The sequence below is a fragment of the Condylura cristata genome, unplaced genomic scaffold (assembly GCF_000260355.1).
Source record: "Condylura cristata isolate star-nosed mole 26May11 unplaced genomic scaffold, ConCri1.0 scaffold00009, whole genome shotgun sequence".
NCBI classification, from domain to species: domain Eukaryota; kingdom Metazoa; phylum Chordata; class Mammalia; order Eulipotyphla; family Talpidae; genus Condylura; species Condylura cristata.
The window spans coordinates 56,247,546-56,268,336 of record NW_004567110.1 but is presented as its reverse complement, the minus strand read 5'-3'; positions in this window follow the sequence as shown (position 1 = coordinate 56,268,336).

Below are 20,791 nucleotides of genomic sequence, written 5' to 3'. Positions count from 1 at the left end.
CAAAAACTGGGGTTCAGGTTGGAGGTGTGTGTTTGGGTGAGAGGATTCACCAGACACAGTGGGGAGCAGAATAGGCAGATTGACTGAAAAACACTGCTGAGGGGAGCAGCGGGCGGGTCAGGAGAGGCCTGCCACGCCATTCACCTCCGGGGCAGTCGGGAATCGAACTCATGCGGAGGCTGCTTTAGATTCTCAGTGCTGTGCTTTAACCCGCTGCGCCACCAGGGAGGGCCACTTTTTTTTTTTTTTTTAGGCTAACAAGCATCCATAAAATCTCAGAGCAAAATAATTGCTTTTTCAAAATAGTAGAATAATGCAAATGAAAATTTAAAAAATATGTGAGTCATGTGATCGTGAAACAATCTCTTAGTGCCCTGCTCCTTACCTATACAGCATTTATAACTGGACACAGGAAATACACAGCAAGTACATTTTGATTAGTGTATCAAGTCATTGCAAGTCATTTAAATTCATAAAAATAAATATCACTTAAATAAGTTAAAAATTTGCACTTTTTTAAAAATTGCATACATATATGTGAGAAACCTTTTTTAAACCACATTTATAGTTCAGTACTAGCAATCAAAAGCTGGAATTTGATAAAATATGAGGCTAGAGCACATGAACAAAGATGCACATGAGATAAAGAAACGTATTTATTTCTTGGCCCTTTGCTGGTTGAAAGAGATGTGGGTGAGAGACACATGGGGAGGTTGACTATGGTAGCATTTATATTGATTTTGATTTTGATTTTTCTTCCCAGATTTGTCTGGCCATTTCTGACCCTTTTCCATGGGTCCCAACCAGAAGGTGCTTTCATCTTGTGGCGGGCTTTCAAGCCATGCTTTAGACCAATTCCTTTCGGGTGGACTTTTACCCACGAGGGGATGGGTAACTTCAGGTGTTTGATTTAGAAATTATTTTCTTCGTCTTTTCTGTATAGTATACTCATTGTATTAAAGTTCCTTTCCATTAAAACTGTTTTGTCTTGATGTGGCGGACGGCAGAACCTATTTAGAGCAGGCAGGTTTGGGGGTTCAGTGGTGTCCCTCTCTTCCTGCCCTGTAACACAAATACTTTACCAAATTCTGTGGGTCCTTCACCTGTGTGCACAATTGTAAGCCCACTCAGACACAGGAAACAACAGCAAAGGGGTTTATTTAACAAACGGGATAAACAAGGGTTACTGAGGTCAATAATAGCCGTTTACTTTACCCAAGGTCGTATCCAGTACTGTCCTGCATTACGGCATCTTCCTGCCAATGAGCTCCTCTCCCAAATAATAGGCTGCACGTGCAAGATGGCGCCCTCCTGCTTCTGCTGACCTGGGGCACACTGGAGCCAGACTCCAGGCCAGGTTTAATTCACAAAGACAACAGCAAACACAACAGGAGACTCTTCCAGGGCTGGAGGATGCTTCAGTACAGCATCAGATGAGTGACAGTTAGGACAGCAGCCACAGCTACCAAATGACCCAACAAAGGCCTCACTCAAGCGGCTAAGCCAGGCTGTATCCACAGCAAAAACTAGGAACCATTTCAGTACCTCGGCTACTTGCAAAGCCTCTGGCCTCCACCTTCAGAGGTCCTCAACAACCTTCTTCAATATCACCTAGTCCCAGCGTTCAAATCCATGGGCCCCCAAAATGCTGAAGAAACTCCAAACCCTGAGCTGAAACCTTGTATCCTGAAGCCCCGGCAAACAACCTTCTTCCTTCTCCCTCTCCTTCTTTTTTCTGTTCCAATCACTCCATTTCCTCTCCAAGGTAGCCCCTCCTCAAAAGTGAGACTTTTAAACATTATCCTTGAGGTTGTTTTGTCTTCACACCAACCATCTCTTGGAGAGGCACCACCTGCAACAGAACTTGGCCTCAGTCTCCCACTACAGTTTTAGCTGAAAGAATGGAAAAGCATAAGCTTTTTAAATTTAAAGTATGGATTTGTATTGAGATTTCTACTTGAGTTTTAACATAGTTCCTCATCAAAATTTTGATTTTATACCTTTCTTCCCCTTTCTCTTACACTTAAAATTTCAGTTCCAAACAAAATTAGTATAATTACTTGTTTGCTGACAATTTTTTTAATATTTAATTTTTTTGGCCAGCATTTTATACATCTGGATAGATTGTCAATTTCTTTTTATTTTGTTTCAAACAATTTATTTTTATTTACTTTTTTACAAATTATGTTTATTGTGGTAAAGTAAGTTTACATCTTTGTGTTTGCTCTGCAGGTTGTAGGGTGAGCTACCTACAAATGTATATTATCACACCCTGCCTGATAACCAACACCCCAATAATCCTCCACTATGTTCCAATGGATCCTTTCCTTCCCACACTTATCCCTGACCACCTTCCCATTCAGGTTGTCTCAGTTTTGCTGTCAGATGTTAAGAGGTTATTATTGTTTTGGTTTTGATGGACCCTTTGTTATTCTTCTCTATATTTCACATATAAGTGAGACTACCTGGTATCTATCTTTCTACTTTTGACTTATTTCACTTAATATTATCCTCTTCAGTTCCATCCATGCTGTTCTAAATGTCAGGAGTTCATCCTGATTTATAGCTAGTAGTATTCCTGTGTGTGTGAGTGTATACCACATTTTTCTGATCTATTGCGCCTGTCCTGGAGTACTTGGGCTGTTTCTATGATTTGGCTATTAAAAATAGGGCTGCAGGCCCTCACTGGTGGTGCAGTGGGCTAAAGCACAGCACTAAGACGCTAAAGCCATTTCAGCATGAGTTCGATCCCCAGTCCCTGGAGGTGTGGCAGACCTCTCCTGGCCCACCTGCTGCTCCCCTCAACAGTGTACATCAGTTGGCCTGTTCTGCTCCCTGTGCTGTCTCTGGTGAATCCTCTCACTCCCTGGCCTGTATCCCAGTTCTGTATGCATAAATAAATAATCTTAAAAAAAAAAAAAAGAGGCTGCAATGAATAGGGAGTACATTATTCCTTCAAATAAGTGTTTTCGTACTTTTCAAGCCGATACCTAGGTGTGGAATTGCTGGGTCACCTAGTAGATCTATTTTTAATATTTTGAGAATCCTTCATACTGTTTTCCTTAGTGGTTGGACCAGTCTATGTTCCCATCAGCAGTGTAAGAGGGTTCTGTTTGCTGACATTCTCACTAACATTTGTTCTTTCTGGTCTTTTGGATGTTGTCCATTCTCACTGGTAAGATCATGAATGGGAAAAATAATATGCACATAATTCATCTAATAAAGGACTGATAAATATATATAGAACTCATGCAATTCAACAAAAATAAAATGAGATTACCTGATCAAAAAATGGGCAGAAGAGCTACATCATCACTTCTGCAAAAAAGATGTACAAGATGGCCAATAAACACATGAAGAAGTGCTCATCACCACTTACTATTAGGGAAATGCAAATCTAATTAAGTTCTTCTAAAGTTATAATAACTCATGTTATGATATTTTATAATTATATATATATCAGTTAATTTGTTTTAAGTTCTGGGAAGTTATTAGCGTGACTAGTTGGTAGTTTTCTTAGAAGGTGATGGCTTTCAGCCAAGAGGTTATTTTATTCTTGAGATAGTTATGCCTTAGAAAATAATTCATAGAATCAATCTTATGAGAAGAGAGGGTTAAGGGAGCATTAAGCAAATGAATTTCCCAAGTTTTGCATAAAAGTTTCATTTAGCTACCATCTGGTTCATATGCAATGACAAAATGCAACATTACATTCATAAGATTAATATACACAGTTCCTGCTGGACAACCAAATTTTGTCTGTTTTCAATTTCTCATAATGTAAGAATTTATACAGTATCAGACCATGATGAAGCTCTGGTCCTTGGGAAGGACATAGGGAAAAGAGAAAGGTTGGGTGGAAGAGTCTTCGAGAGCCTGCAGGCATCTATGAAGTTTCAATATGATAGATGAAATCTTCATGTCAAAGCTGCATGTTAGAAGAATCCTTTGTCTCTTAGGAATGAACTGGCTTTAGTGTTTCTGTGACATGTGGTCACTGGCTTGGACTAACCCTGGGAAGTATAACATTAGTGCAGACATCATGATGGATTTTAGAATTATTTTGGGTCCATCTTCCAAAAATACTGTTCTGTCTTTACTGATCTGACAGGTAGGTATTCATAGTTACTATACCCACCTACTGTTTCAAAATATTGCTTGAGAGTCACTTTACTTGGGTCAAAATTCTGATTATGTTTTGTACATAATAGTCATTATTATCTTAATTTTTTAAAAAAGATTTATTTATTTGTGCATACAGAACTGGGGTACAGGCCAGAGGCTCAGGGGTGGCGAAAGACTTCACCAGAGACAGAGTGGGGAGCAGAACAGGCAGATCAATGAAGTACACTGCTGAGGGGAGCAGCGGGCGGGTCAGGAGAGGTCTGCCACACCATGTGGTCACCTCCGGGGCAGGCGGGAATTGAACTCATGCTGCAATGGCTTTAGCTTCTTAGTGCTGTGCTTTACCCTGCTGCGCCACCAGGGAGGGCCTCAAAAATTACTTTTACCTAAGTAGTGTTAAAGCAAAACAAGATAAAACAAAACACAGCAGATTCAATAGATGGCTATTTTAAAATTGCATCAAAATATCCCAGAGATTTTAGTTTTTATCCTAGGGATGGAATCCCCAATCCAATAAACTTGGAATTAAAAGTAAGGTCCTTGCCTGAAAGAATCTGTTGTTTATTTTGCCTGCCAAAATGTTATCCTATTTATATATATATTTTTCAAGCAGGGACAAAACTAGTCTTGGTGTGCTTAACAAACATGAGCCAATCTTGGGCTTGTTATTCTCATCACAAAACTTCATAAAATCAAATCAATTATTTTTCTTGTTAGATAACATGAGCCAATTCTGATGAACTGACACAAATAGAGTAAAAGTATTATATATCAAATTATAACTCTAAAGAAATACATGTTTTAAATCAAACCATTAAATTTTAAGGTAGTTTCTATTATATTTCTGAAGTTTGAAATTATATGGGTAACTTCTGTAAATTAATTATACATGAATTAATTCTAACAGTCACTCAAAGGTGAAAAAAAAACAAGCAGATGTTACACAAATATATTTACAGAGATCTCTTAGTTTTTTATTTAAAATTTCATTCACATGTACTAGAAATAGCAGTTGGACTATCAATGTATATGAAGGCACAAGACTTTTCATTGATTCAATTTTAAATAGTCTTTCTTTATTTTTCTTTAGATAAAAAAAAAACACTCCTTGAATTTGCATTTTAAAGAATGGCTCTTTGGTTCTAAAAAGGTGGGGAAAGGAAGTTTGCATCCCAGAAATATACTCCTGCTTCTCAAGGCCAGATTTTTTTCTTTCTCTTTAAATTTGACTTTAGTGTACAGTTTGGAAAACTCAAAGATTTAGTTTCTGTAAACTTAAAGGCATCTTGCTATTAAAGATCCAATTTATTGACAAAAGTTTGTAAAGCAAGAAAGGCCATATTCTTTGTTGAGACATGATGTTAAGTCTGATTTCTGTATTTTCATTTAAAAAAAGTCCCTAAGGCTAGCCAAAATTTTCTCTACGTTTTCATTCATTATTTCTTTTCTTTTTTTAATTAACCCCATCTTCTAATAAGAAATTTAGATTGAGAACTCTGAATTTTTCATAGGCCCAACTAGAAGTTTTCTCATTCAGTAGCACTTTAGCCAACCAATAAGCATTTTTTTTAAAGATTTATTTATTTATTCATATAGAACTGGGGTACAGGCCAGAGATGTGGAGGGTGAGAGGATTCACCAGAGACAGAGTGGGGAGCAGAACAGGCAGATCGACGAAGTACACTGCTCAGGGAGCAGCGGACGGGTCAGGAGAGGTCTGCCACGCCATGTGGTCACCTCCGGGGCAGGCGGGAATCGAACTCATGAGGAAGTGGCTTTTAGATTCTCAGTGTGGTGCTTTAACCCGCTGTGCCACCATGGAGGGCCCCAATAAGCATTTGTAAAAAACTTATCCAGACATACAGAAGTTCACCCCCTGCATAAAACACAATGAAAGAAAAAGAGAGATAAGCAATTTTCAGATAAATCTTGGATTTATTGCACCAGAATTATAATCTAAGAGGGATATGCTGTGGGTTGGGGCTGTGTTTTGTTTAGTGAACTTCTGAAGATTCATGGGTATTTCTTGTAATAGGTGGGCAGTATCTAACCCATCTGTGACCAACTTATGCTGGTGTGGGAGACACCTGTCTGTGGGGGCAAGCACTGTAATGGTTTTTTTTTTTTTTAAAGATTTATTTATTCATAAAGAACTGGGGTACAGGCCAGAGATGCGGAGGGTGAGAGGATTCACCAGAGACATAGCGGGGAGCAGAACAGGCAGATCGACGAAGTACACCGCTGAGGGGAACGGCGGGCGGGTCAGGAGAGGTCTACCTTGCCATGTGGATCTCCTCGGGGCAGGCGGGAATCGAACTCATGCGGAAGTGGCTTAAGCTTCTTAGTGTAGTGCTTTAACCCGCTGCGCCACCAGGGAGGGCCCACTGTAATGGTTTTTAACATTTCATCCTTACCCACCCAAGTTTGGCTTCTAAGATTTCCTTGGCAATAGCTTTTGCATAGTGCATAATCAGATTTTTCCTTTTTCATATCAACACAGAAGACAGCTCCTGGAGGTAGAGCTACCCTTACCTAAACCTCAATTTTGACATCTTTTGATTTATAGCCAAATAGAAGTCACAGCACACAACATATAACTAAAATTCAGCACATGAGAAAATACTGAAAACAAACTCTTGAGGGTGATCACAAGGGAGAATATGATCTGATCTCTTATCCCCAGACAAGAGTCAAAAAGGAAAGAACTTTCCTAATCATTCTTTACTTTTACTTTCAAAAGGAGCAAGTACAAGTCTGAGAAGCTGGGCTTGTACACTATAATAGTTCGTTCAAATTCTTTAGTGAAACTGTTCAAATCCTCAGATGTAACTGGAAATTCCTCAAGGATGGCTCTAACTTCTCATTTTGATCATGGAGCAAAAGTAAGGCAAAAGTATGACTATGATCTTTTCTTGAAGGGGGGTGGTTGATGTGTCACAGAAATTCTAGAATGGAACCCTTTTGTTTTGTTTTGGCAAAGGAGGAGGAGGCAGCAAGAATGTCAGTGCCTGGCAGCTCTGGTTATAATGAAGGAACAGTTGGAAATTCTGTACTCTTAGGTATTTAGCTAACTTCCGTAGTTTCTTTAATTTAGAGAGACTCCTAAGTATGGCTTTATTAAGTTCTTGCAGGGAAACTATTCTATCATTTCCAGCTCGAATGCTTCCAGTATCACTCAAAGTATGCATCCTATTGAATTTGTTTGATTTTGGAGTGGGCTTTTTCTAATTTTGTATGCAAATTTTTTTCCTGGGCAATTCATATGCATTTTGGCCAACTTAAAGTAATATTTCTTCTAATAATAACCTACCACTTTGGAAACCACTTGCAAATGTATGCACCATAACTTCTATTCTGTACTAATAATCATGGGATGTAGAACTCTAAATTTAAGTCACAATCTTACTACTGCTAGCTTTCTTGTTTTAAAATCAGGAGAACCTGATCACCTTAGATTGAAATTCCTTTTCCTATGAGAGCCAAGGATAATCTGTCCCATATAGATAATATACAACCATTGATAAATTCAAGGACTACTGCCACTACCAGGAGGTCTGAGATCCGGGATGGACTTGTCTTTGCTATGGCTGAAGCTCTGGGGAACTAGTTGCCCTCAAAGGCCTGATAACACAAGGTGTCATGGTCTCTGGTCTCTCGATTTTCTAAGTCATCTCAGCCAGTTCTTCTGTGTCCCTTCAATGTGGCCATTAACTGTTGACCGATATTTTACTATAGATGACATTTTACTAATGATGACATAAAGAAGGCAAATAAGCATATGATAAAGTCCTCAACATCGTTTATTGTAGGAAAATGAAAATCAAAACACCAGCTAAAAGCCTAAAATCCGGCAATGTCAAAATACTGGGAAGATATGAGGCAACTGTAACTCTTGTTCATTACTCATGGAAATAAAAACTATAATAAAGTCATTTGGAAGACAGTGTGAAAGTCTGTTAGAAGACAAATCATAGACTTGTTAGTCCATTTACTAACTCCACAGAATCTTTGCCATGTAGACAGATTACAGATGAAAAAAACAAAAAAAGAACACGTCATACTGTAAGCAAAGGTCATAAACAGCAAACCAAGAAAACACATAAAAGTAGAGAAACTTTCCCTAAGATTTAACAGATTTCATAGCTTTTTCAGATGCAGGTATTATAAACCAACACAAATAAAATTTGTTCCCGAGTTTATTATTCTCCCTATGGGCAAGTAAAACTGATAAAACCCGGTAGTCTTTCTGATTTGAAAATTCAGACCACAGAATTTGGAGGGAAAGCAGGAGCCAGAAAGTGAAGGGCAAGAAGCCCAGAGAGGGGAGAGCCAGAGAGGAGGCACATTCTGTGTATAAACTTTGTCCTATTTTCTAAACCCTGAAATTTCAACTCTAAGCAGCCCAATTTAAACTAAGGCCAAACCAAAACCAGAACCAAACCAAAATACTTCTCTGTATTCGCTGCATCCCACCATAGAGAAGACAAGGCTCAAATCAACCAATCAACCTATACTCTTTAGAGAAACATAACGCAATCACCAAATAACTTAAAATACAAAGAAACAGTATGTGTAAGTCATAGCCAAGCTAAAAGGTGATCTGCAGAGGCTGCCTCTGAGAAGGCGCAGTGGTGACACAAAGATAGAAATAAGTATGCTTGAACCAGTAGAAAATCTCATTTAAAAAAGAGGAGACATTTAAAAAAGAACCAAATAAAATTCCAGAATTTAATAATACATTATTGGACTAAAACACTTTATTAAATGATCATGACAATAACTATAAATTATACTTATCACAATAATGTTATTAATAATAATAATTATTAATGATAATTAACATAGTAAAAATATTAAACTGTTTGAAAAATACTGGAGTTGTCTGGGTAGTGTGTTAGGAGATGTATGCATGATTAGTTTCTGAGGACCAGGGTGGAGGGGGTGAGTAGGGAAGAATTAGTGTGTGTGGGGAGTGAATCAGGTCGGTAAACATGTGGTATTTCTGCCTGTAAATAAAAGGAAAATTTGGAGACACTGCTCAATAAAATAGGGTAAATGGAACAGTAATGATTAATAGGACAAAAACATATAAAAGAACATGGAAATGAACAAGATAAACAAATGATATCAACAACTCAAACTCACAAAAATATGATAAAAAAGTCAGACATGTCTTTTTTCTAAGTCAATCATTTCTTAAAGAAAGTTATAAGTAATAACTATACAGTAAACTTAAAAATAATCAAATCTAAGTCTCAATATGAACTGAATTAACCCATTAGAGAAAAAGACTGTTCAATTAATTGAAAAATTAAAAACCAATTGTAAATTATCCCACACTCAATTCAAGCAAGCAAAAAGAGGCTGATAACATCACAAATGGATTATGAGGGATTTGGGTCTGTCAACTTCAATTGTAGGAGGGAGGCCCAGAAGACCGAAAGCATCCGAAGAGAACCACAACATGCAAATCTTGAAGCAGCAAATGTGAACATCTAGGAAATGTTTGATTTCCTAGCAATCCCAAATACCAACACTGGGCAAAAGACAGGCATTTGAATGAACACTAGGCCGATGAAAATGGGAGAGCAAAAGGCCCCTGATTTCTGATGGATCAACTGTTCTACAGTGGGGAAAAGATGACCCCTCCAGCCCCTACCCCATCCTTTCGCCTACCGTCCACTGTCCACTCTCCCCTCCCATCCTTTCTCCTTCTTCAGTCAGTCTAAATCAGAATAACTGAAATTCCAAGTGAATAAGTATAAAGGACACTATGTACTTAGAGTAATATGGAGTCGAACATGAAGCAAAATATTGGCAAATAAAATTCAGCAATATATCACTCACTAAGCAGAGACTGTTCCAGGAATAATACAAAGGTATTTCAATATAAAACGAAAACGTATCAATAAACTAAAGAAAACCTCGAAGGACATATCAACAAATGCTGAAAAGGCATTTCCTAGAATTCAGCAGCCAAACTTGTTAATTCTTCAGTGAGATAAAGATGAGCATCTGCGTGCTGGGAGGGAGTTTCTGTTCAGCAGGCGCTGAGGCGGGGCACCCCACCGACGCTGCTCGCCCCTAGTTAGGCCAAGTTCCCCGAGGCGGCCCCGCGGACGTGGGCAGTCCCGGCGTCCAGAGCTGCAGGCCTGCGGCCCGCCCAGTCCGAGTCCCGCCGGGGCTCTCAGCCAGGTACGGCCGAGCGCTGCGATCCCCGGGCGCCGCGGCAGTCTAGGAAAGTGGGTGGGGAGGTTGTTTGTTTGAGGGGCAGGGACCGAGAAAGGCACGAATTCCCCGGCATCAGAGGTGCCCACTCGCTGGGATTTTTGGCACGGGGCGCAGCGGAACCCCTGGCCTGCGCCGCGGCCCGCGGGACAGGGATCCTCGGATCTCCAAGCGCTCTCAGCCCCACCAGGCCCTGGGGCTACAGGCAGCAGAGGGTCGGCGGGGTTGGGAGAGTGGATAAGGGGCGGGGTAGGGGTGGAGGTGGGGGTAGGGTTAGGGGGAGACGGTCCTGCTCCGCCCCTGGCCGTGCCCACAGCCCTGCGTTCGCGGAGGCCCCGGCGCCGGGCGCCCCCGCCCAATTCACCCTGCGGGGAGGGTCTGGGCGGTCACCTTTACTAGTTCAGTCTCCCCACGCTGGTGGCCCCCACTATTGTTTTGCACTGTTTACAGACTATAAAGTTCTTCAGTAATAGATCAGTTTATAGTAACATACGCGGAGTTCCCAAAAAGTAGCAGCAAAGATCTGAAAGATCAAAACACTGAACCCGTTGCGGTTAACATCAGAAATGAAAAGCGATGCCTATCACCATTAATTATTTAATATATTATTGGAGATTTTAGTAAGTACTGTTAAACAAGAACACGAAGTGAATGCATGGACATTAGGAAATAAATAAAAAGTATGTTTTTTGTTTTTTCCGGATTGCATGAATGTACACTTCTAGTAATAGTAAGACAATAAAGTGAAAAAAGAATAAAAAAGTCAACGAATAGTGGGGGAAAGATCTACCATTTAGGATACTTGAGCAAATTTGGTTAAGCTGATAGGCAATAAATGTTAAGTCAACTGCTCTCCTGTGTTCTAGCAATAAAAGTCTAGACGTGAAATGGAAAGACATTTTAAATTACATAGGAAAAATTTTAACCAGAAAGACTGAGTGCCGAACTTTGGAATCTGCACTATTAAATGATATTAAGCAAAATCTTAAAATAATGTAAATCTCTCCTGTTTCTTGGATCTAGAATGACAAATCAATTCACTTAAATTCCAGTTAACATGACAAGTCATTCACTTAAAATTTACATCTAAATACTAGACACTTCCAATTAGAACTGAGGTTAAGAAAAAACAGGGCTTAATGTTTTTACTGCGGTAACAATGGTTTATAACATAAACCATGTATGCTTTAGTTGTAGAGCTAAATTATAATTACATCTGTAAACACTACCTCTTAATCCCCTGGAAAAGTCTAGCTTCCATCCTCCACCATACAATGGATTCCCTTTAGCTGTTTCACCCACTTCTCTTGCTCCTCCCCTCTGGTAACCACCAATTTATTCTCAGATCTCTAAGTTTTTGTTTGCTTGAAATTTTTTTATATTCCACATATTAGGTATACAGTATTTATCTTTCTCTATCTGGCTATCTCATTTAGTATAATCCCCTCAGTGTCCATCCACATTGTTCCAAATGTTGTTGCAATGAACGCAGGGGTGCACAGATCTTTGTTCTGATGTCTTCATATTCTTTGGATAAAAATCCAAAAGTGGAATAGTTGGATCATATGGTAATTCTGGTAACCACCAATTTATTCTCAGATCTATAAGTTTTTGTTTGCTTGAAATTTTTTTATATTCCACATATTAGGTATACAGTATTTATCTTTCTCTATCTGGCTATCTCATTTAGTATAATCCCCTCAGTGTCCATCCACATTGTTCCAAATGTTGTTGCAATGAACGCAGGGGTGCACAGATCTTTGTTCTGATGTCTTCATATTCTTTGGATAAAAATCCAAAAGTGGAATAGTTGGATCATATGGTAATTCTATTAATTTTTTTTTTTGCAATTCTCTATACTGTTTTCATAGTGACTATTCTAATTTATATTCCCACCAATAAAGTATGAGGGTTCCCTCTTTTTCTACATTTGGGTCAACAATAATTGTTTCTATATATTTTGAGTTCATCAAATAAGACATTCTTAAAATTATGTTGAACAAATGCCTATGAGGAAAGCTAAGAAAACCATGGAAAGGATCAGCAGAGTGTAGACTGCCATACTAGTTATCAGATTATTAGAATTACTTTCAGCAAATCAGTATTGGTATTCCATGTTCAATAGATCAGTGGAATGGAAGCAGAGAATCTAGAATTAAATCCCAGTTACAAGTCAACATTCAACAAATGTGGAAGTTCAGTGAGGCTAAGCTAGAAAACAGTTAATCCCAGCATAACTGTTTACTCTTCCAGAAAAATTTAAAATCTTACTTTTACATCTTACACCTGATATAAAAACAAATAGACTTAAAACTATATCTAAATATTAAAACAATAAAAATCTTCTAAGAAAATCTATGATACACTTTCAACCCAGTAATTTTATTTCTGAGAATCTATCCTGCATAATCAAGCCTGGAAATCTAGAGGTAAAAAAAAGTCACATCCGATTATATCAAAGCTAAACTTTAAAAATGGTATCTATGATATTGCATGATACTAAGTAAATAAAAAAGTGATATTGCTGGAAGAACTTATAATACAGATATGACAAATGATCAATATATTATAAAAAGTAAATTTACAGATGAATCAAAAATACACATCTAGTGAAAGTGAGCAGGGTAAATGAATAGGAAGATCACAGAAGAGAAAATCCAAATGATTATCAAATAGATGAAAAGATACTCAAATTTACTAGTGTCCAGGAACGGACACTAAAGGAACGGATAAAAGAAGATATACTGTTTATTACTGACAGGTTCAGGGAGGTGGGGGGATAATAATTTTACAGATTCTTACAGAAATGTGAAATGTTATAATAACTGAACACTGTAGTAGTTTTTAGAAAACAATCTGGCAAGATTCCTTTAAATTCAAATTTCAAATATTCTTCAATCTATGAATTCTACTTTCTAGAATATATGACCCCATAGCTCAATGAAGAAGGGCCTATAATCATAGAGTCTTACGAAGGCATTGTTACAGGGGTCAAAATTGCCCAGCCGTATCGTTCTATTAAGATATGTAAATAAATCCATTTAAAGAAGCTTGTAGTCAGTGATTAATGTTGGTGTAGTAAATATAATTAATATGTTTCCTGATGAGTTGTGCTGGCAATATTTAGAAAATTTTGCTTATTTAGCTGAGATTTGCATCAAACAGTGCTCTGAAAATCCTTAAGCTATTTCAAGATCCTAATTATGAATTGACAATATGATAGTAACATCCATCTGGAAAAAGAAACACTTAAATAGCACTTTAGAGAAGAATAAATGCATATAAAATGCGATCTTTACTAACAATTGGGGAAAAATAATAAATTGATACTACTGTTTTAGAAAAGGCACATGATAATATCTGTAAGAATTTCAGAGGTTTTGGGGAATAAAAATTTCTGCCAGTTTGGGAGAAGAATTTATTGTTTGCCTTTTGTGATTTAAACATGCTCAACTTTTAAAAAAATATATAATCATTTATTTTTACATCATTTTGTGCATTTTTTCATCTCAGTTGTAATCCCCATGGGCTTCCCATCACCAAATCACCCATGTGCCATCACCATAGTCCAGTGCATTTCCCTCCCCACACTGTTTTTGATCCTATTCCCCACTCCAACCCCATAAAATGTCTCTGGTATATAGCTGTTCATCATTATTATTTTCTTGCCTGGTCCATTATACTCCTGCTATGAGTGAAACCATCTGGTATTTTTCCTTTTCTTTCTGGCTTATTTCACGAAGCATGATCTTCTCCTGCTCCACCCAGGTTGCTGCAAAAGGCATGTGTTTATTTTTTTGGTTGCTGAGTAATATTCCATTGTGTATATGTATCACATCTTTTTAACCCAGTCATCTACTTTTGGGCATTTGGGCTGTTTCCATGTCTCTCCAATTGTAAAGGTGTCTTTTTGAATCAGTGTTTTTGTGTCTTTTGGGTAGATACCTAGAAGTGGGATTGCTGGGTCATATGGAAGCTCCATGTTTAGCAGTTTGAGGAACCTCCAAACATTTTCCCATAGTGGTTGTACTCGTTTGCATTCCCACCAGCAGTGCAGGAGAGTTTCTTTTTCTCCATATCCTCGCCAACACTTGTAAAACATGATCAATTTTTATGTCTCATGAATGTTTCAAAAATACCCGTGGGGCATTCACAGGTTTCAAGTTTTCTTATATGCTCCCTGCATCCTCAAAGCCTCCTTTCCTAGGAGGGTCTGGCTGTTGCTCCTGCACTCAATTCTGGATTCCTGTCTCAGGTTTGTTTCTGACATTCTCATCCTGGATTTGGCTGTGCTTGATCTTGTTACTGGTCTGTGTCAATGTTGCATTTGTACCAGATAGCTCAGTGGCTTGGAAGCCAGAATCCTATCATGAGATCTCGCTCCTGTTTGGGTAGCCAAGAGGAAGGGGGGACGGGAAGGCCGGGGACAGAAGAGGGCAGCAGCTCATCCTAGTGTTCATGGTCAGTGGCGATCTCTTCACAACCAATGTTTGGACTTCACTCATTGGAACTGGGTCTGCAGCCTCTAAATGTGGCAATGGCGTGGCATCAGTGGGGTCTGCAGTATGGGGTGGTGGGCAGAGTTGTCCACTTTTGAGACATAACCCTGTATGCTGGAAACAAACAAGGAAGTGGAATTCTCAGTAGGGTCAGTGTATTTTGGGGGAGTGTACTGACTAGGATAAGGAAACCTTTTCACTTTTCTCCTTGGGAAAACAACTCAACAGAATGTAAACTGCACAAAATAGGAACTTGGGCTTGTTGAATGCTGTATCGCCAACACTTGGGATAATACCTGGTTATAGTAGGTGCCCACTGTTTTTTTAGGATTCTGTTTGTCAGGATGAGGAACAGGAAACTGTAGGCAAAGAGGTGGAGATGCACAGAACAGTGAGCAACTTCATATAAAAAGGACAAAAATAGGAGGAGGAAATGGGTATACTGTTAGGAATGGAAAAGAATTTTTCAGGTCCGTCAAATCACTGACTTATACTAACCTGAAGCCCTCTTAGTAAATGCACAATTTAGGAATTAATATGGAAATATTATAAGAAAGATTGTGACAGAATACAACAGTAAGTAGCCCTTACTGCAAAAGGTAATTTGTCTGGGGATGAGTTATACCTGTCTGCCTGAAGTCTTTGGACAAATGGTCTGTGAGGATTTACATTTGTTACAGCTACTAATCACCATTTATTTTCTCGTTGCAAAAGCATACAGATCTTAAAATCCTAAGTAGGCTACAGCTTAGGTTATCACACTATTTACACAATGAACATTCCTAGGGCACGAAAATCTGGTTATAGGAACCGGTTTAGAAATTGCATCGAGTGTTACAAATACTAATAGATCAATTAGGTATTTTTAGAAACAGCTTCATTCTTAAAAGACTACAGATTCCACAGACAACATTGAATGACCGAAGATTAAAGTTCTCTAATTACAAATAAACCAAAAGTTAAATATTTCCCAAATCTCTAGCATCATAACATACCTTACGTGAAGAGACATTGCACTTCCGATTCTTATCCCTTCAGAACACAGTGCCTTGACGGTGAGGTTCTACAAATGGACTACCTACTTGTTGTCAAAAAAGATTAATTTATTTTTAATCATAGTACTTGTATGTCTGTAATTAACATTGGTTTCCATTGCAAGCCTCCTTCTATTAACTTTTACATTTTTAAAAAAGGCTATCTGGGCCCTCCCTGGTGGCGCAGCAGGTTAAAGCACAGCACTAAGAAGCTTAAGCCACTTCCGCAGGAGTTCCATTACCACCAGCCCCAGGAGATCCACATGGCCAGGCAGACCTCTCCTGACCCGCCCACTGCTCCCCTCAGCAGTATACTTCAAAGATCTGCCTGTTCTGCTCCCCGCTCTGTCTTTGGTGAATTCTCTCACTCTCCGCCTCTCTGGCTTGTACCCCAGTTCTATATGAATAAATGAATCTTAAAAAAAAAAAAAAAGGCTACCTGCTCATTAGGAGAAAACCATTTTCATATGCAGTGGCAGTGAAAATTCAAGTATTGAACAGAAGATACTGAGAACTTCCTTATACATAGGGTAACCCTCACCCTCTTAAATTGTGCTCTTTCTTCCTCTTTTTAAAAAAGCAATTAGAACCTGGTTTTTTGTTTTCTGTGCTAACAATCTATCAGAGAGAAAAATATTTCTATGTTCTTGATGGTAAAATCACCAACTCTAGTGAAAATTGAGACTAGCTGTATTAGGCAGAGTTCTCCAGAGAAAGAGACAGGCTGTGTACACAGAGAATTAAGAATTCAGCTAAGCATGTGATTGTGATGGTTGGAAAGTCCAAAATGTGTAGGGAGAGCAGGCAGGAGACCTAAAGAACTGAGGTTATGCTGGAGTCTGAAGGCTAGAGGTAGAAAAGATGCTAGAGGCATCTTCAGAGTAGGATTTATTATTGACCTTTGTGTTGAATAGGATGCCAGTGACATCAGGACTTCTGGGTTTGTTATTTTGTTTTAGGCTGAAATTGTTTAAAAAAAAAAAACACCTACATTTTGATATAGGAAAAAGGGTAACTGGGTCGGGCTCAATACAAGCCTTCCTTGAGACAATGAATCTGCTTTCTTCACTCAAATGCTTCCATAAAGCTGACTTGGCAAAATGGACAGTGGTGGTAGACTCTGGGTGATTAGGTGGTCAGTGCAAAATGATGGCAATACCTGATGGAGGTATCAAAATATCATGTCAATAAAAAAAATAATGAATTCTAATAAAGCTGACTTTGTTGGGACACCCCTAGGACTTAGCATAAAGCTGTGCCTTAGGTACGTAAGAAATATTTGAGTAAATGTTCAATTAAAGAAAAGTGATAGCAAAACTCAAGTTGTCTAAGGGAAAGAACATTTCCTTCCCTTAATGATAAACCATCAACATAATACTTTTCATTTAATCTTCTGAGTTATTTAGTGACGTTGGTTCTATGATGCAATAAGCAAACTACATCCCTAATTTCTGTTAAAGAGATTATACCTCAAGTGAATTAATCTTAAACATACTCTTTTCAGAGTATTCTAACAATAAGCAAAAGGATTTTTGCTTATTATTTTTGCTCTATGAAGTCTATGAATTTCATATGCATGAATTTAAATAAAAATGTATTTAGTGTTAATGTTAAGAATTAACAAGTACCTCCAGATTTCTGGAATTAAACATGTGAAAAGAGGCCCTGCCAACAGTGGAATCACTGTTTTGTTTTGCCCTTTATGAAAGTAGTAGAGCCTTAAGAAAGTCCAGGGAGGAAGTTTGCCTATCATACCGAGATGCGAGACATGAAAAATTACTTCTACAGTTGGTACCTGGATAAAATATTAATTGAATTTTCTGAATCTTTCTCTTTCTGAAGCTGCATTACTAATTACCTGGTGAGTTTTAGATGTAATTAAAGTGTGCCTCAAGTTTTGGTTCAGATGAACTGTCGAGGGTTTTAGCAATGTTTTAGACCAACAGTTAGTCCTTCTAAAAGGCAAATTTTCATGATAGTGTTACAGGAACATTAATGCCAATTATATCTCAAAAACAAGGGACATTATCAATTTTATACATTCTGACATCTTTTTTGGAATTCTCTTTTGAATTCTCGTTTAGATTAAAGTTTTGATGCATCATGTTTTGACTTTTTTATTTACAATTTCTATCCTTCCTTAAAAGGTACAAAAGTTTTAAAACAAAACAAAGAAACTCTAGAACTGTACATTTCAACAACAAAGTATGTCCTAGAGCCAGTGTCTAGAATCTTGTATTTAGCAAATATATAAAATTTATCAATATTTCCAATCCAAAGTAAAGAAAATGTTTTACCAAATAGAAATTTATCATCTGTTAAAATTTCAGAAAGATTATCTAAAGCCATTCTATAATTTTATTCATATATTTTGTGGAGTTCACATATCTTTTTCTTACAGCAAACATTAACACTGTAGGCCACAAGAAGCTGCAGCACTATTGTTTAATTAGCAGCAAATGAATATTTTATATCTGGGCAATTGGACAATAAATAGCCTGCTTCTTTGGATGTGGATGTTTAAAATGTAGTATAACTGCAGCTTCATAATGTGATTGCTATTTTACAGAGCTTATACACACACAAAAATACGATCTTTGTCTATATTTTATACAAATACAACAGTAGTTTGTGAATACATTTTAAGTACATGATATACATGATAAGCCACTTGATTTCCCGATATCACAGAAGAGCGATTTTAAAGGCAATAAAAATATACAAAAATTCAGCCTGGAATGCAGATTTTTTCTTTTCTAGTTTGACTCAAAACTTTACCATTAGAACATTTTTAGAGTACTAGTCCAAACACTTTTCATCAGCTAAAAATACAATTTCAGCAGTCCAGCTTATGCTCAGGCAGAATGCAATCCATTTCCTAATGGATTCCCAGTTTTTGTCATATTCAAAGGGCTGTTAGTAACATACAGCGTGTTCTTCACTCCACACTATATCGTAAAGCCCAGTTTTCATTTTGAGCTACAGTCACATTGTGGACAAAAGCTGGGTTTGTTCTGATAACATTTGCACATCCAAGATTTCCTTTTGCAAGTGCACATGAATACATTGTGGTGGGTGGTGTAAAAGTCTGTTAATGACAAAGTAAGTCACAGTATAAAAATATATTGTACACCTTTATACCTACTGTAGTCCTTTTTTCTATGGATAAAAAAATACAACTGAATGAGATAGAGAAGTTTGTAGCACCATGAAGAGTTGTATCCCAAGTTACATTAGCAGCATGATCCAACATGATAGTGAAGGAGTGTTTCTGAGAAGATAAACATTCATTATGGTTCATCTGTACCACTGAAGCTTATACAATGAAGTGTTTTATATATTAGCAACAGTCCTGTCATTTCTAGAACTAGATAACTTATCAAAAGACACTGCCTTCCATCCGCAGAAGGTTTATAATATTGCAGAGGGGCTTCGGGATGATCTGAGTGTGTCTTTACCAATGTTGGTGGCATCGCTTGTTTTATATGATCACAAAGGAGTTCTGTATAGACTAGCACAAAACTACACAACACAACTTCTGTAGAGCTATGAAATCACAACACACTATCTGTGTTGTAGACATGGCTACTGACACTGTAAGAAAAATACAAAGTCAACGCAGGCACTCAGTTGTCAGAGGCTAACAGGCTGTTGTTGCTAATGAAGAATACTCAACATTAAAAAGATCTCCTCCAGCGTCATATGGATCTCAGTAGGCTAGAAGTAACTTGGGTGAACTGGTATATTTTAACTTACATACTGGGAAGACAGTGTGTTTTGAGACACGTAAACCTTGTAAAAAAATAAACCATTGTAAAACTGTATGAAAAGACACACTGATTCTGTGCAATATAGCAAATTGATAAGAAAACACTGTAAAAATGTACCTGTTTAAAATACCATCTACCACTTTGAACACAAAGCATTATATATCAAAGGCCTACATATATATCATCTAATGGCACTTGAAACAAATTATAATAAGTCTTAAAATAAAAGGCATAACCTATAAGAAAGTTCTGTAAAAGTTTAGATTCGTTTGAAAGTGCTATATCTTGTAATATGTGTAGAATAGAGGTTGACCAAGCTCTATTTTTTAAAAAAATATTGGCCTATATAGGTGTATTGCTTACTAGATGCATAATCCTGAAAATATGTACTCTTTAACATTCATTATTAGCTTAATAAAGCAATCAGCTCTGGCTCATGTTTCATTCAGTATATGGTTTTTAAAAACCGCCACTGTCCAAATTAACACAATATATCACCATATTCCAAAAATGACTAAAAATAATAAAGCATAAGCAACAAATAGGCAAAAATACATAGCTTAAAACACTAAATGAAATTAAGAAGTTGCACTAAGAGTGGTGCATGATCAGCCAGGACAACAGAAATTTTGAAAACCTGAACTTGGTAATAGGATTTTAAAATGCAAATTTTAAGTGATCAGTAACTATAAAGATATTTGCATGCATGAATGGCTAATATTGCTCACAAGGGTGAGATCCTTCCACACGCATGCTTCTGTGTCTGGTGACCTAATTTGTACATACATGTGGAATTTCAAACTGAATGACGTTCAATATCTTGTCCGAGCTCCAAATTCTAAACCGACATATTTTACTTAATGACGATCTTCTTTCTTTTTTTCCCCCAAATCAAGCAAAGGCACTACCAGAACCTTTAAGGAAGATGATTCTGGTCAGCAGAGAATGAAAACAGCATTGGCAATAATTAGTTTTAATCACATCCAGTTGACATAAAACAAATGTCATTTCTTTCCTAGGGGGAAAAAAAGAGCCAATTCTGTGTTACATCTTGTTAGATCATTGTGCAATTGAAATAAATCAGTCTGCCTTTCTTTAATAAAAATTCTCTCAGTAAGGGTTTAGTGACCATTAT